The following is a 17,647-nucleotide window of genomic DNA, read 5'->3' on the forward strand; positions in this document are numbered from 1 at the left end:
AAGAAGGGAAGGGAAGGGAAGGGGAAAGGAAAGGGAAGGGAAGGGAAGGGAAGGGAAGGGAAGGGGAAGAAGGGAAGGGCAGGGAAGGGAGGGGGGAGGGAAGGAAGGAAGGAAAGGACAAGAAGTTGTCAGAAAAAGATGGTGAGATATGGAAGGTGGAGGGGAGGGAGTGGGCATGGATTTGATCAAAACACCTTATATGAATGTATGAAATTATCAATAAAGTTTTTTTCTAAGTTAAATATTAACTTACTCTTTAAGTCTCTAAATATAAAGTAATTTGTTTTTAGCAACAATAGGAAGCTAACATGACATTTCTTACAGAAATAATCCTGATGTATAACAGGAAACAGAGTGGACGATCATAATGTACTTGGGTAAAAAGATAATGTGTTCCAGGCCAGCTGGAGCTATAGGGAAACCCTGTAGCTAAAAGAAGAGAGAGAGAGAGAGGGAGAGAGAGAGAGAGAGAGAGAGAGAGAGAGAGAGAGAGCAATTTTGGCTAGCCATGCAAATAGAAATCTGTTATTTATTTTTGGGAAGGAAGTTATCATTTTACCATTTACTATTTGATCACAACTTTTGCTCAACATTCACGTATTTTTTCTATGCTATAGAATTTAGGTTCTACAATATTTTTAGAACAAGCTCCAGTGTCTAGTAAGGAAGGCACTGATGAGGATTCTGTAGCTTTAAAGAAAGCTCATTAGAACAGGTATTCTCAGTCTTCCTTCTGTTCCCTGTACCCTGGGGGACAAGTTCACACATATCAGAAAAAGCTGATGGAGCAGATCTTTTCCTGTTCCCATTGCCAGGCTCATCATTAGCAATAACTAACCTCATTGTGGTCTTCCATGCAACATAAGAACAGAACCACAGAGTCTCATATTGCACTTAATTTGGATATAAAAAATGTTCAATGTACATGTACTTGGAACCTTTATGTTGAGTATTACCCACTGCTGCATATGTCTGTGGAATTTTTGCTGGAATCCTTGCTAGGAATATATTTTCATGAAGGATGTAGGTGACTCATAAATTTAGCCTCCTCAGGGAAGAGCTTCCTATAAGTTACTGGAAGAGAGGGGTAATTCTGATGCTAGCACAGAATGTGGTAGTCAAGCTTGTGCCCTGGTTGAGCTCCCTGAGCCACGAACTGGTTCTTAAGAGGAAGAAGCTGTGATTCCAAAGAGATTAAAATGGAAAGAAGTATCTCCCAAAGACAATAAGACTGAGGGAGCACTAACCTAAACTGAACACTGGGACTGGCACTGGGGATTCAGAGAGCAGCAGAGAGCCTTGTAACACTCATCTTCCACAGAGTGATGGCTGAGATACCTCAGCTTCAGCAAAGATGGGACCTGCTTCCAGGAGGAGAGGAGAGAGCTCAGAAGACTGCAGGCTATACTGTGGCATCCAGATCAGAAAGTGTCAATAACAGTAAGAGCTGAGATAACATAGTGAAGGCAAGGAGGACAAGTTTGTTCTCGGAGACAGCTAAGAAAACTTGGACTGGCAAGAAAATAGAAATTACTGTAACTCCTATATCTCGTTATGCTTCCAAAGACAGCAGATCACCCCAAATAAAACATAATTACTGATGTTTATTTTTCCTTGTCTTCTAATTTACTCTTTCCATGTATGAACAAGCAGTTTGAAGTCTATTCTAATTTCTTTCTCTCCCATGCCTGTGCAAAAACAAAAGCATGGCACACACACACATGCTTTGACTTCTAGCATTCATGTTTGTTTATCATTTTAAGGAGAATTGGTATAGACTGTTAAACATAGACAAGTATTGCTTTGTCTGTTCCAGAACTTTGAAGGAATATATACTCTGAATCTCAAGGCAAAAGAATTTGTCCAAATTCAATTAGAGATACTTCATGCACTTCAAGGCATGAGAAGAAAGTGGCAATACACACATCTATGCTGATGAAAGCTAATTGCTGGTGGAGAGAAATGAGAATGAGAGAAATAGTTAATAATTTCCATATGTGAAGTAAATTTATTATTTTACTTTTTTTCTTATATTTTACCTTTATTTCAAGGATTGCATTTCACAGATAGTTAAGCATCAATTATAACATAAAACAATCTCAAAAGCAAACAGAGACAGCATTGAAGAACACAGCACTGGGAGTTGCTGAACCAGGCCAGATGTGTAGGTAGGTGAAGAGTAAAGCACTAGTCTAGCATGCAGGAGGCCTGGGCTTCACAGTCCCTCACATCACCACCACAACAAAAAAGTCATTAAGCTTTCTTAGAAGACAAAAAAATAAATATTTTAAAAACAATGTTCTCTTTAAAAGTCTTTTAAAGGCACACTAAGATTGCAAATAACTAATGTAAACAACCAGAAACAGAAAATATTTAGCCAACTGTCATTTTCACAAATTAATTTGCAAGTCATCCCATGACTGCTGAGGAAAGAACACAGGAGATGTTAGGGACTTAGCAAACATTGCTGAGGCACAGAGACAGCCTGGAGAGGAACTGGCCTATGCACTCTGCAGGGATGGCTCTCCTTAGTTGGGCTTTGTCTGATGTCTGTATGGAACCTTAGCAGCAAAGACTACCAACCAGGAAAACTCCATGAGGAGACAGCACTTTATCTGATAGCAAGTAGACTGCCTCTCAGAGAGCAGAGAAACAGCAATCAACAAGGGAATGCAGACATCTTTTATAGGCAGTTAGGTGCTTGGGAAGCTTTCCATAATATAGTTTCTATGGACAGTTTAGCTCAGGATTGGTTGGTTTCCCAATAAGGAGAGGGACTTTGCCCAGGCAAAACCTCCCAGACTCACCGTTTTAGAATATTGGGAGCTGCACCACCATTTTAGGAGCATGTGAGGAACCTAACATTCCAGCTTTTTGTTGATGATAAAGGGCAAAGGTACTACTACTAGCTACTTCCTGCTGTAGAGACATTAGAGAAGAGGGATGGTCTCAAAAGGCTGGAACATCCATGTGAAGTGTGGGGTCAGGCAGGCAGGTGGTGGTAGGAGACCTAAGGGAATTTGGTTAAGAACATCTGGTTCACTTACCATTGAATCATCTCAATTCTGTCCTGAAAATATTTAAAAGCCATAGAATAATCATCATTATGAGGAGGATGGATATCCTCCTCATGGAGGACCAAGGAGGGGAAGGAGAATTAAACACAAAAATAGTTAGGTACAAATTTTTGACAGGGACCTAGAAGTCAGAACATGGTGAATTTTTAAATTAGATTCTTGATGAGGGATTCCAAATGCATCTGTCTACTGGGTTTCTCCTCATTTTTCTTTTGCCTACCATGGCTAGACTCAGTATTTGCTTTCTAGGTATTTTGATAGTTGTTGGAGTGACTAGGATCACAGTATGAGTTCCTGCCAAAATTGCCTCTAGACAGGGAGAGAGAAGAAAATTAGCCATCATTTAACTTTTAGATAACAACTGTGTTTTTGATTTTGTTTTGTTTTTCCTTAGGCAGCTGCAGAGTTGATTAGGTAGGCCAGGATTTGAAGTCTTAAACCTGAGCAGTATTTTCTTATTAAGAACAAATTTTTAGTGCTAAATTGTCTAAATAGCATCTTATATGAACTTAAGCCCATTGTCTGGGAAGTTCAATACTTTGAACTCTTAAAGAAATATACCCTTTGGTTATACTTTCCTATTGGGTGTTTAAGACCATGCAGTTGGACCAAATAAGCCAATTTGTTTTTACTCGTAAGGTTGGTTGAGGATCTGTTCCTCAGGAGTCATATGGACTTGGAAGGAGCCTCTGGCTCCTTAGGCCTTTCTTTTACCAGTTCCATCTATGTGAGGATAAGTCAAAGGTCCTACTTGATCATGGCTTTGCTTGAAAGAATAGAGGAGATGTGGGACATCGTGAAAAGACAAAACCTATGTATCATAGGCATAGAGGAAGGAGAAGAATTTCAGGTTAATGGTGTCGACCAGATCTTAAACAGGATTGTAGAAGAGAATTTCCAAAAATTAAGGGAAAACATCTCCATACAAATACAGGAAGAACATAGAACACCAAATAGGATCAGAGAAGAACCTACCCATGACATATCATAGTAAAAACACTAAACTTACAGAACAAAGAGAGAATACTAAAAGCTGCAAAAGAAAAACAACAAGTCACATCAGAATTACAGCTGGCTTATCAATGTATCTATGAAAGCCAGAGAGAGCCTGGACCAAGATATTTCCAGTTCTAAATGACAATAGATGCCAGCCCAGAATACTTTAGCCAGCAAAAATGTCTATTGTGGTTGAGGGGGAAAGAAAAATAGTCCATGACATGAATAGTCTGAAAGAATACTTGTCCACAAAACCAGCTCTTCAAAGAATTCTTAAAGCAATACAAAGAGAGGAGAAAGGAACAACTATACCCCAGGGGCAGATAAAGAAAATAAATAAAGGTATAATTGAGGAAACACAAATTAGACAAAGAACTGAAACAGCAATCAAAATGACAGCAACCAATACACATCTTTCAATTATCAATGGACTGAACTCCCCAGTCCAAAGATATAGGCTAACTGAATGGATTAAGAAACAAAATCCATCTTTTTGTTTGCAAGAAACCCATATGACCTTCAAGGACAGGCACTACCTTAAGGTGAAAGGAAGGGAAAGAATATTTCAAGCAAATGGCACTAAGAAACAAGCAGGGATCAGTCGCAATTCTAATATCTGACAAAATAGACTTCAAATAAAACTAATCAGAAGAGATAATGAGGACCACTTTGCCAGAGGCGGCCACTCCTCTGTTCTCGTGTGTGTCACTCCTTCATTCTCACGGGCATCGAGGCTACTCCTCTGCTCGCCTGGTGCTGCCTCCTGTCGCCGCTGCTTCTGTCTGGTCCCAGACCCCAGGGCTGGTGAGGAGACTGTGTCAGCGGAGCCTCATTCAGACACGGGAGACCAGGTTTAGTGACACAGGTCTGCTTTATTGCAGGATGACACAAGATTATATCAGGGTAGTGGTCCGATCACAGCACAGCAAGTAGGATACCTTATTAGCATGAGAGGTTTAGTGTCCTATCACAGTACAGCAAGTAAGATACCTTATTAGCATAACAGACTTAGCATCCTATTAGCATAATAGACAACGTCCTATCACAGAGTAGCGGATAGGATGCCTCATTAGCATACTGGGTTTCAGATTACAGAGCCTGGATTCCTGGAAACCATGTGACCCTGACAGTTGCAATATCACCCTAGGCTCAAGCCTGTCTCCCACACCACTTCATTTTCATTAAAGGAATAATTAACCAAGAAGATATTACAATCCTTAACATATATGCACCAAACTTTGGTGTACTCAAAATCATAAAAACAGCACTACAGGACTTTAAGACACAGATTAACCCCAACTCAGTAATAGTAGGGGACTTTAATACCCCACTGTCTCCATTAGACAGGTCAACTGGAAAAAGAATAAACAGAGAGATGTCTGAATTAAATGATACCACACATCAAATGAACCTAACATATTTCGAATATTCCACCCAAGCACTGAAGAATACACTTTCTACTCAGCACCCCATGGAACTTTTTCAAAAATTGACCACATACTGTGCCACAATCAACAAATACAAATAATTGAAATAATTCCATGCATTCTATCAGACCACAATGCAATAAAACTCAAAATCAACACTGGACGAACAGCACATTCCCCAACAATGAGCGGGTCAAAGGAGAAATTAAGAAAGAGATAAAAGAATTCCTGGAATTCAACAAAAAGGACAACACAACACAACCTCTGGGACACTTTAAAAGCAATCCTAAGAAGGAAGTTTATAGCTCTAAGTGCCTACATTTTACTTTTAAGGGGGAAGTTTATAGCTCTAAGTATCTACATTTACATTTTTTTTTACGTGTATGAGTGTTATGCCTACATGTATCTAAGTACACCTGTGTCATGCAATGCCTGCAGAAGCCAGAAGAGGGCATTGGTTCCCTTAGAACTGGAGTCACAGATGGTTGTTAGCCACTATGTGGGTGCTTGAATTCAAACCCAGGTCTTCTGCAAGAGCAGTTGGTGCTCTTAACTGCTGAATCATCTCAGCCCAAATTCATTATTTTAATAATAGTGAGTTACTGTTATTTTAGTAATAGTGTGTTACTAGTAATAGTGACTCTGCACAGTCCCCAGTAGAACTGTAATATGGAGCCCCTAAGGCCATGTGTACAGGAAACAAAGAAGGTATCTTATCAGGCCATGAGGGAGAAATGAAAGTCAAAAATCAGTTTCTGAAGAACACAAACACAGGCCATTCACCTTATCTTTTTTATTAAGATTTATTTTTATTTTTGTTCAAGTGTTTATTCATGCATGCACTTGCACAAGTGTGTATGGGTCCCTGCAGAACCAGAAGAGGATGTCAGATCCCCTTGGATCTGGTGTTTTGGCCAGTTGTTAGCCATCGTGTGGGTGCAGGGAATGGAATTCTGATCCTCTGGAAGAGCAGTATACACTCTTAACCACTAAACCATCTCTCCAACCCCTTCTCTTGGTTTCTTGATAAAATGTGCTTTTCCTAACTATGGGTATTTAAAGGTTATATTCTAATTAAAGAAGAGTCAAGGAAAGAAAGAAGAAAGAGAGAAGGATGGAGGCAAAAAAGGGGGAAGGGAGACTAAAACTGTCACTTTCAGCTCAGGCAATCTTCCTCAGTAAAGGCTTCTGATTTCCTTTTCTTAGAAGATGCCCTTTAGGGGCTGGAGAGATGGCTCAGCTCTTAAGAGCACTGACTGCTCTTGCAGAGGACCCAGGTTCGATTCCCAGCACCCACATGGTAGCTATGAACTGTCCTTAACTCCAGTTCCAGGGGAATCTGATGCTCTCTTCTGACCTCTCCAGCATTTCACAACATGGGTGCACTCACATACATGCAGGCAATATACTCATACACATAAAATAAAAATAATAAATAAAATATTTTTTTAAAGATTCCCTTTAGAAAACATTCATTATTGTACATTCTTCCTATACCTTTGAAGTATAAGATGCAAGAAATGTCTTTCTTCGGGACCAGGGAGCCAACCCTCTGAAATATAATCAACAAGAACGTAGCAGAGTGATATCACCAAAGTAAATGAGACACAAGTATGAAAATGCCGTAACAAAATTCACTGATTTCTATGCTAATTAAAGAAAACAGTTTAAAGCAATGACAAGACCTGTAACACCCAGCTTCTGTGGAAAGAAGCTAGACTTCATAAAGAACAACGAGCAGACACAGATGACCTCATCACTTTGATCAACCTCTCTGCCAAGCAGCTTTCCTTTAGCTTGCCCTAGCATTGAAAATCCTGCCATTTGTTTCAGCAGAGTTGACTTAAATCTTTATCCCCTATTCAGCATCTTGCCCCCTATTGCAAAATCTTAAATAAGGTCTTCCCTGACTATTTAACTAATGAGGTATTCTTTTATCAAAGAAAGTTCTGTATTCATGATTTGAAAGTCTGGATAATATATTATTTTGGCTCTATCCTTGACTGCAATCAATAAATACTCACCTAATTAGTATTTGGCCTAAGTTCATCCCTGTTTCTTTTAAATACTAAGAAAGATGCAATCTTCTAGTGGTTGTAAGAAAGACTATAAACCCGGGAAACATGTCAATGAACCAGAGCGACCCTAACTATACAAGTCTCTTCCTTGTTTTATTTCTTCATGATGTCTTTCTGGTTCATGAGCCTATCCATTACTTTCTTCAGCAAGTATTTTTAAAATATTTTATTATTTTTATTTTACATGTATGCATTTATTGCCTGCATGTAGGTAAGTGTACCCTTGTGCAATGCCTGTGGAGGACAGAAGAGGCTGTTGTATCCCCTGGAACTGGAGTTACAGATAGTTGTTAGCTGCCGTGTGGGTGCTGGGATTCGAACTGGGTCTTCTGCAAGAACAACAGTGTTCTTAACCGCCAAGCCATCTCTCCAGCATAAATATTTTCTTTATTATTTTTATTTTATGTGTATGAGTGTATTGCCTGCATGTATGTGAGTGCACCTGTGTCGTGCAACGCCGTGGAGGTCAGAAGAGGACTTCAGATTCCCCTGGAACTGAAATTAAGGATAGTTCATAGCCACCATGTGGGTGCTGGGACTCGAACTCAGGTCCTCTGCAAGACCAGTTAGTGCTCCTAACCACTGAACCATCTCTCCAGCCCCAAGTATTCTTAAATAGTTTTTGAACACCTGTTTTTTGTTATTATGATAAACATGACATACTCCCTATCAAAACCTACATAACATTTACAGTAAGATACATATTACATAGGATTAGGATAGCCCTCATTTCTCTCAATTTGTGCCTTTATACATAATAAATTCTTTACTTAGATAAATGAGATGTTAACTGTATATGTGTGATAACTAGTCTTCACTGCCATCTTGACAGATCTAGGATCACCTGGGAGATGGGCCCCTGGCCATGTCGGTGGGGATTTTCTTAGTTGTATTAATTGGGTAGGAAGACCTACCCTCTGGGAGTAAGGCCATTCCATGGTAGGATTCTTGTCTGTATAAAATGGAGAAAGAGAACTGAGTAGCAGCATACATTCATGCCTCTCTGGTTCATGATTGTGTATTCAATGTGACTAGTTACTTAAAGCTCTTGCCTCCATGACTCTCTCACCACGATGGACTATATTATGAACTATGAGCTAACATGATTCCTTTCTCTCTGTTAATATAAAAGATAAAACTCTCATTTCAAGGAATATGAGATAGTTCATTCTGGAGCCAAATTTGAATGGCCATAGCCCAGAAACACAGACTTAGAGAATCTCCAAATACCATAGTCCAAGTTTGGTAAAGCTTTTTTGTAATAGAACAAAGAAAGTCATAAATCAAGGCACTTTTCAAATACACTGCTGGAACACGAAGTAGGTGGATTGAAGTAAAGAAGAAAAACTCCTGTTACAGGCTTCAAATGTTATCTGATGGTGTTCTTAGCCTTTTAGGTGGAAAAACAAAAAAAAAAAAACACTAGGGTTTTGTTAATTTAATACATTCCAAAGGTTTTTGTGTTAGTCACAGGATGTTAGACTGAAACAGAGGTGGTCAAAGAATGGCTATTTAGTGGGCTAAAGACATCCCAAGATAAATTCTAATTAGCTTCTATAATATTCCAACTCTCCACAGTCTTTGCTGAAGTTCTAAACAGTTAATCAGTATCACAGAAGATTCCGTTTGAGGGCAAAGGTTCTTTCCGGGAACATCTGTTCACTTAAGTTGCTATAGTCAGAGTACTTTAGTCAGAGTACTACACTACAGCAGGAGGAAGTGGAGCTAAGACACTGGTCAGCTAAATTGTCAAGGGATTGCAGATATTTGAGTCTAACTGTAAAAAAATAATGGCCATTGTGTACTTAGCCAGTCATGTGCTTCATTGCCCCACTGAAGAGAAGCTTTACGTGTTATTACACCATGTCTACATGAGTCACATTTTCTGGAGGCATTTTCCTACATTTCCCAATCTTTCTAATTTATTTCTCTTATTTTCTATGACAAGGAAATGAGAATAATTCTCAGCATGGCATTTTGTTGATTAAGTCAAGTTTTCACAGCCATGCAAGTCAAAAATATTCTGTCCCAAGAGCACCTTTAGTCTCCTATCATTCATGTTTAAGGAGAGAAATAAAAGAGAGAGAAAATAAAAGTACATTTTGCAAAAGGAAGATAAAACCTTTTGTGTTCAAGTGTTTCAAGCATAAAACCTTTGGAAATCCACTATCATCTAACAGTTTGGCTCTCCAGGAATAAACTGTTCCCTGTTTGAAAAGCAATTAACTCTTTCAGACCTCTAAGGAGAAGACAGTGTTGTTTATCACTCATCGTGTGGATTAGGTTTGAGGTGTTTAGGGCAGTAATGCATCCAGTTATGCTGCTTTGGGGTTGTGTTCTATCTCTAGGAAAGCTTTTGATGTTTTATGACAACATTTTATCTAAAGTAAAGAAGAAAATGTACTGTAAATATTTGGGTGTTTCTCACGGATAATATCTCTGTAGTTTCAGCAAATGGCTTTGGCAAGCTTCCTTACATAATAACTGTACACTGCCATGGTACCAAGGCTGATGGGGAAAGAACTTCCCAGTTCAGTAACAAACCCCACCTATGTTGGAACTTTTAAGCCAAAAAAAAAAAAAAATCTCTTTTGGTTTTTAGTGTTTTACTATTACAAGTTGTCACAGCCACAAGTAGGTGATAAAACAGATTCTGTTTTACTAATTAAGGGCATAGGGCTCACTTTCATAGAGGTCTCTGAAATCACATCCCAGGCTTATAATATTGTCCTTGTATAATCTTGGACAGTCTACTCCCCAAAGTGGTTCCATTGTCTGTAAATCAGACCTATTAAAACTTACCTCAGATTATTATTCTAAAATCTAGAAGGATACTTATCAAATTGTCTGAAACATTGTACATATATTTTTGACAGATTTTATGATGATGGTACTCCAGTAAAGTTGATCTGTGGTTATCATTACAGAAACACAGGATTGAAAAATAAAAGCAGGCTTATTAGTAAAATACTGAACTTCACAAGAAGCAATTTTGAGCTTTGCTTCATAATATGTAACAAACACTCAGAATCTTTCTGATAGTGGCCATGTCTTCAAGGTGAGTGGAGAGCTAGCTGGACTAATCCAATAATGCTGAGTGTACATGTAGGTCTTCCGGCAATATATTCCTGTCACAATATATCATGTGAAATTTTATCACTTTGGATTCTCAGGGAAGGGGGTAGATCGAGCACCTGAAAATAGTTATTTTAAATGCATTGTTTTAAATCAACAAGAGATAAAATCTACCATATAAGTTGCTGGAGGGCTGCTTTGAGAATATGGCACATAACTCAACAGATCAGCATAGCTAGACTTCACGGGTATTAGACAAGATGACCCTGGATCTACAAATGGTCTCAGAAGTTCCCTTCACTGTCCAATAACACAAAAGACAGAGTCTTGTTTCTTTGCGGATCAAGAATCTCCAGCCACTCTCAGCTGGATGTGTGTCAGCTGAACTTTCCTCAGGAGTCTTGGGAAGGAGGCTAGAGGAGCAGTTAAAGCAGAGGCCCTGACACCAACCTTAGGTTCAGTTTTGACTCTGCCCCTCACCAGCACCATTCCTTCAAACAGACTCCTGACCTCTCTGACTCAGTTTCCTCAACTATATAACAAGAAATATGAAAAGAGAAACATCAGCCTTAAGTAGCTATTTTGAGTACATGTGACTTGATGCAAGGGGGACCCATAGAATAGGACCTTATGTATAGTAAATGCTCTTTTAATTTAGTTTTTTGCACCATTTTATTTTTCCTTCTTTCCTTGGCCCTTTGTCTCATCATGAACAGTTTATGTAGCTTACTGAGCAAACTTCATGACCTCCATTGCCTCCACTTCTTTTCACCTACAACAATAACTCATACACTCCTCCAAAGCTCTCAATGACTTTCAGATAAGTCCCTGACAGTTTTTGTGACAGCATTCCCATTTGATGTATTCCCTGTCCCTATCCAGATTTATCTTTAGAAACCTAGTGTTGGAACTTGCTAATAAACCTAGCTAATTTTCTATTTGAAAATCTGGAGAGAATACCAATGTTTGGCATAATGTGATAATTATGTTATTATATTATTGGCAGATTTGATGATGAGGCTAATCCAGTAAAATCGATCTGAGGTTGCCATTAGAGAAAATTAGGATTGGAAAATAAGGCAGATCAACAACATACTAATAAAGTATTTCACTCCCCCAAATGTCACCTTTACTATTTTACCAAACTTTATTCAACCATTGGCCAATACAGTCTCCATTTATACAGTTCTTGATCCAAGTAACCACTTGGAAGCTTACCTGAAGTAAAAGACTTCAGGTACTTGTTAAAAAGGTTGACAGCTGACATGGTTTTGTGTGTGTGTGTGTGTGTGTGTGTGTGTGTGTGTTGTGTGTGTGTGTATATGTGTTTGTGTTTATTTGTGGAGGAGGTAGGTGGGTGGGTGGTATGGTGTGTGTATACATCTGTATATGGTATCCACATTATATAATTTAATCTCAGGACAATTCCAAGGCAACATTTCTAGGTAAAATGAAGTTACCTAGTTCACAGTTACCTAGTTCCCTCTCAACAGGACATGCTTTGCCAGTTGGATGACCAAAGGTGATGACCCTAGAGATGGGATCTGGATAAAAGTTTCCAGTCTACTTTAAAAATCTATGCCATGAAATAAGAAACAGATGATTTGGGACATTTGGACTTCCTTATAAATTTGAACCAATAATCCTTGAATCCATTAGTGATAGGAGGTAAAGTAGAGGATGCTGTGAAGGAGAGTTTTGGACCATGGCATGCTGTGCTAATTGCACATTCATCACCATAAGTGCTTGATTGCTAAAAGGGCTCACAGGACTCAGAGTTTATTACTAGCAAAGAACACAGTTCAGTAACAGCAAAGAAAGGATATGCATAGAAGGAAGTTCACTGAGCTCAGATGGACTTTTTCCTCCCCTATATGGGTTGCACAGGAAACATGTCTCTAGGTTACATACTAACACTGATGTGCTTGCATACCACTTCAGACCAAGAAACCTGGTCATCTCCTAATTGTCCCTTAGAATGAGCTATCTGACAATCCTTTATCATTGAAATCTCTTGGCTCACATCACAAATCCAACTATTATTACTAAACAATGCTGACAGCCTAGCTCTCCCAGGTCATGGATCCATGGTCACAGAACATTATACATTTTTAGTTAAAGCATTCCATACTGTTGGTCAAGGATAAGTAGCTCTGGAGGGAGGCAAATAATCAATCAGACCATGTAAGGTTAACCCTTACTGTGTCCATATATAAACTATACTTGAGCAGAAACGATGAGTAAGCATAGAAACCTGTAAGTTTGAAAGAGGAGGCAGAGATAGAAGCTATAAGGAAAGAGTTGTCGAGACATGGAGATTCAAGAAGACACAAATACATAGAGTTTTCTCCAATTTAGAAATTATCCAAATCCAGTTCCATTTTCTCATTATTAAAGTAAATGAAAGTAAGGCATGTTGGAACTTGCCTATAGTACCAGCTCTTGAGAATCAGAGACAGGAGGACTGCTACAATTTTCAAACCTGTCCAAGATCTTCATAGTGAGCTGCAAGTCAGCAAATCTACATACCAAGACCCTATTTCAAATAAAATCCTCTTTAAGTCATTGACTCCACTTAGTGTTGCCAGTACTGCCTGGGTGTAGGCCCATCACACTGGTGGATGGACAACATACCATGGGCCATATCCATAAAGAAAACTGACCCTTCCTCTGCCACTAACCATCAATTGTCAATAGCTCCTCAGCTAGTGGTGGGACTTCATGAGCCCTTCTCCCATTCTTGGCAGAATTTTGGTTAGCTTGATCTTGTGCAGGTAGCTACAGCTACTATGAGTAGGGGAAAGGCATTGGAGGGTAGGGATTTAGGGGAGGACTTGATCAAAATACAACATATACATGTATGAAATTCTCAAACAGTTTTTACATGTACTTTCTATTGAATTTTTGTACATTTTATACAAAATATCTTAATCTTTATATCCCCTTTCCTCATCTAGACCCACCCATAGCACACCCCACCAAATTTCATACATTCTGTCAAATATGTTAAGGCCTGTTGAGTGAAGTTAGTCTACCCAGATGTCCCTCAGTCATTTTTTAATCAGAAAATATGGAGCCAGAGAGATGACTCAGTACTTAAGGCTGTGTTCTGTTCTTGGAGAGGATCTGAGTTCAGTTTCCAGTACCCACATAGGATGGCTCACATCTTCCCATAATTCTAGTTCTAGAGTATCTGACACCTTCTTCTGGCATCTGTGGGCACTGCATGGACATAATGTACATAGACTTATGAAGATAGGCACACACACACATACACATAAATAAAAATAAATAAATCTCTGAAAAAATAAAGTGTAATGTCTGTTCTTTTCAAAATGGATCCAAAACAAAGTATATCTTTCTAGACATCATAACTGCAATCTGAGTTTCTCTTTTGTAATACTTATTTTAGCATTGACATTTTTGTAGAGGGTCTCATGTATTCCAAGCATGCTGAAGACAGTTACAAAGTGAAATATGACTTTGAACTCCTCGTCGTCCTGCCTCCAACTTTTAAATGCTGGAATTACAGGTATGTGCCACCATGTCCAGTTTTATGAGGTGCTGGTGATTGAACTCTGAAGTGGGCAAACAGTTTGAGTTATGACCTCGGTCTCAGTATTATTTTAATTCTTATATCATAACTGTTAATATTTACAAGGTACAAGATGATATTCTAAAGACAAATTAAAGTATAACAGTACCTAAATATATCACACATCTTTTGTGTTAGAAAAAAAAATCATAGAAACAAGAGATAGAATTCAAAATCTTTGCTTACTACCGTAAACAAATGTAGGATAAGTAGAATGCATTATGTATCTTCAGACAATGGGAAAACCCTAAAATATTTGAGCAGTGCATATCTATGTACCCTTGGTATCAACAATTAAACAATTCAACATTCCTTACTTGGTAAACCATGGGTTAGATGTAAGGGAAGGAAAAACTGTTGATAAAACTGAAGCGTTCTCATTCATACAGGAAAATAGATTGAGATTTCTCTGACAAAAGAATATACTGGAATAAAACATATTTGTGAACTATGTAAATGTAAGGGAAAGGATGTTTCCATTAATTGAGGTTTCATCGGTTCCTCTATTCCATGATAATTGCCCCCACTCCCCAAGACCCATCAAATTCATCCAATATAATCCTCACTGATAGAGGCACAGAAACCAACCTTCCCCGGAGAAATTTACCGTACATACAAAACAGTCTTAGGAAGATTCTGGATAATGAGATTGGCACATGATCCTTATATCATCTAGAGTTCTTTGAGTTTACAAAGATGTAAGGGTTCACTTAGGAAATCAGCCTGCCCCCTTGCTTTTTTTTTTTTTTTTTTAAGCAAATAAAAATAGTTGTGAACTGAACTTGTTGAATGATCAGGAATTAACCAGCTTCCCTTCACATTAATCTCCATTTTTTGCCAAGATTCCAAAATTCTTTTTAGTACCACAATTAGTGGAACAAAAATACTGAAATAAAAGTTTCTGCTGTAGTCACTTCTCTCCAGGAGGAAGCAAAGTACTAGGGTAAATCTAGGAGACCACCGTACAGCATCTTGCAGCCCTTTGTAAGAGCCTTTCTTCATAAGTCATTGTCAGGGGAACTAATTGGCTTTTCTAGTGTGCTCAGTCCTGGACCATGTCAGAATTTAACATGCTAAAAAAAAGAATATATTTCAAAATGAACGTAAATGGCCATGGTGGTTTGAATAAGAATGTCCCTTATAGACGCTAAGTATTTGGACATTTTGTCCCCAGTTGGTGGTGCTATTTTGGAGGCTTTAGGAGGTGTGGCCATCTTGAGGAAGCTCCTCACTGAGGGTGGGCCTTGAGAGTTCTTAAGCCTTGTTTGATATTTTGCTTCCTGTACGTGGCTTTCTGTTCTGGCCACCTCTGCAGCCATGCTTTCCCCAAACTCTTCATTTTATAAATTCCATTGATTATGGTATTTTATCTCAGCAAGAGAAAGGTAATGAATTTAATGTCAAAACTTATCCACGAGAGAAGGAAAACAGAACACTAAGGCATCTCTCAACTCTCATCAATGAAGCTACCTCATGCAATAGAGGGCCATGAACACAAAAGGGTGTAAATGGCCAAAACATCGGCAGAATGTGGGTCCTTGGACAGGACTCCAGTATTAAACTCCACCCACCCAGGGCTCAGGGACCATTGCAGAAGAGTGGGCAGAAAGATTGTAAGAGCCAGGGAGAAGGCACATGTCCATATGGAAATAAGAGTCCTACAGGCTCCTGGGACCTTGTTCATGTGAACCTACAGCAATGTTGTCATGATCCATGCAAACTTGAGCAGACAAAAAACAAGCAAAGAATGGTAGAAATGGGCAGCAGGTCCCAATCTTAGCTAAAGAACTATTGGCAGCTGATTACTGCTGGATGAGGAAGAACTGATCTTCTTAAAGGGGAAGACTCTATATAGGCTGACTAGAACTCAGTGGGTGAACTTGCAGTGAGGGATGTCTGGGGACACTAACATGACACAATAGACCTTAACACAAATAACAGAATGCCTGAATTCCAGTGGAGGTGGGGGCTATGGGAGGATGCCAATAGGGAAGGGGGTAAAAAATAATTAAGATGCTATGTATGAAATACACAAAAATTCAGTTAAAAATTTACAAAAAGTAAACAGTTAAACAGAGACCTAACATTAAATCCCCAGATTGTCATATATCTGGGATATAAAAGGAGTTATAAAAATGGTGTGCTCAGGCCATGTGCACTCCAGGGGCCAGCCTGGTCTGCATAGCAGGCTCCAGGACAGCAGGGCCTATGGGAGACCCTATTTCAAAAAACAAAACAAACAAACAAACAAACAAAAATTGGATTCTCAGAAAGATGTCTCAAAAGAAATAAAATCAGCTAAGAAATATCTTTAAAAGTATTCAATAACTTTAGTAATTAGGGAAATGTAAATTAAAATATCTCATCTTACCTCAATCAGAATGGCTAAGAGCAAGAAAAGAACAGCTGACAAATACTAGCAAGGATATGGGGAATGGGGAACATTCATGCACTGCTTGTGGCTTGCACACTGGTACATGCAGCCATATGGGAACCAGTGTGGAGAAGTCTCAAAAAACTAAAAATAGATCTGCCATATGACCTAGCTATACCACCATTCTGCATATACCCAGAGGACTCAATATCCTACCACAGAGATATTGCTCAGCCATGTTAATTGCTGCTTGTTTCATAGGAGCTAGGAAATGGAAACAGCCTAATGATCTTCGTTTGATGAATGAATAATGAAAATGTGGTACATTTACACAATGGAGCTCTAATACACTGTAAAGAAAATGAATGGAACTGGAAACTCTTATACTGAGTGGGGTCACCAAGACTCAGAAAACCAAGTGACACATATTTTCTTTCATTTGTGGATCCTAGGTCTAGATTGTCAGATGTCAATATGTATCCTGAAGTAACTTCAGAGCAAAGATTGCAAAAAGGAATCATAGTGTGAGAGGAGAAGAAGTTGAGAAATGGGGACAGTAGGATGCAGATGGTAGGGAAACTGAGAAAACAGAGGGGTACTTTAACTGGAAATGAGAGAGTGCGGATTATACAGGAAGAGATCAAGGAAAAGACAGATGAATGATACTAACACTGTCTGAAAAACCTTAGGGAAATGTATTATTTCATTTGCCTACTGAAAATTACACATGCAATATATGTGTGTAGAAGAATGATATATAAAAAATTCACAGTGCCAGGCAAGGGAAAACAACCTTTAAGTTGTTGGTCAGGGTAGTCCAAGTGACCCTCCAAATAATACAAGCTATTACCACATCCCTTGATTGTCTCCCAGAACTTGAAAACCTTATTGCTGAAGACAGAACATACTTTGGACACAGGATTTTGGAGCAATTGACCTGGAAGTCTCCTCCTTGAAGACCTGCATAATCATAATACCATGCCAATGTGGATGGGGAAATTAAGAGTCCCACCTCTAGATAGAGA

The sequence above is a fragment of the Nannospalax galili genome, unplaced genomic scaffold, assembly GCF_000622305.1.
Source record: "Nannospalax galili isolate Female #2095 unplaced genomic scaffold, S.galili_v1.0 scaffold190, whole genome shotgun sequence".
Lineage (NCBI taxonomy): Eukaryota > Metazoa > Chordata > Mammalia > Rodentia > Spalacidae > Nannospalax > Nannospalax galili.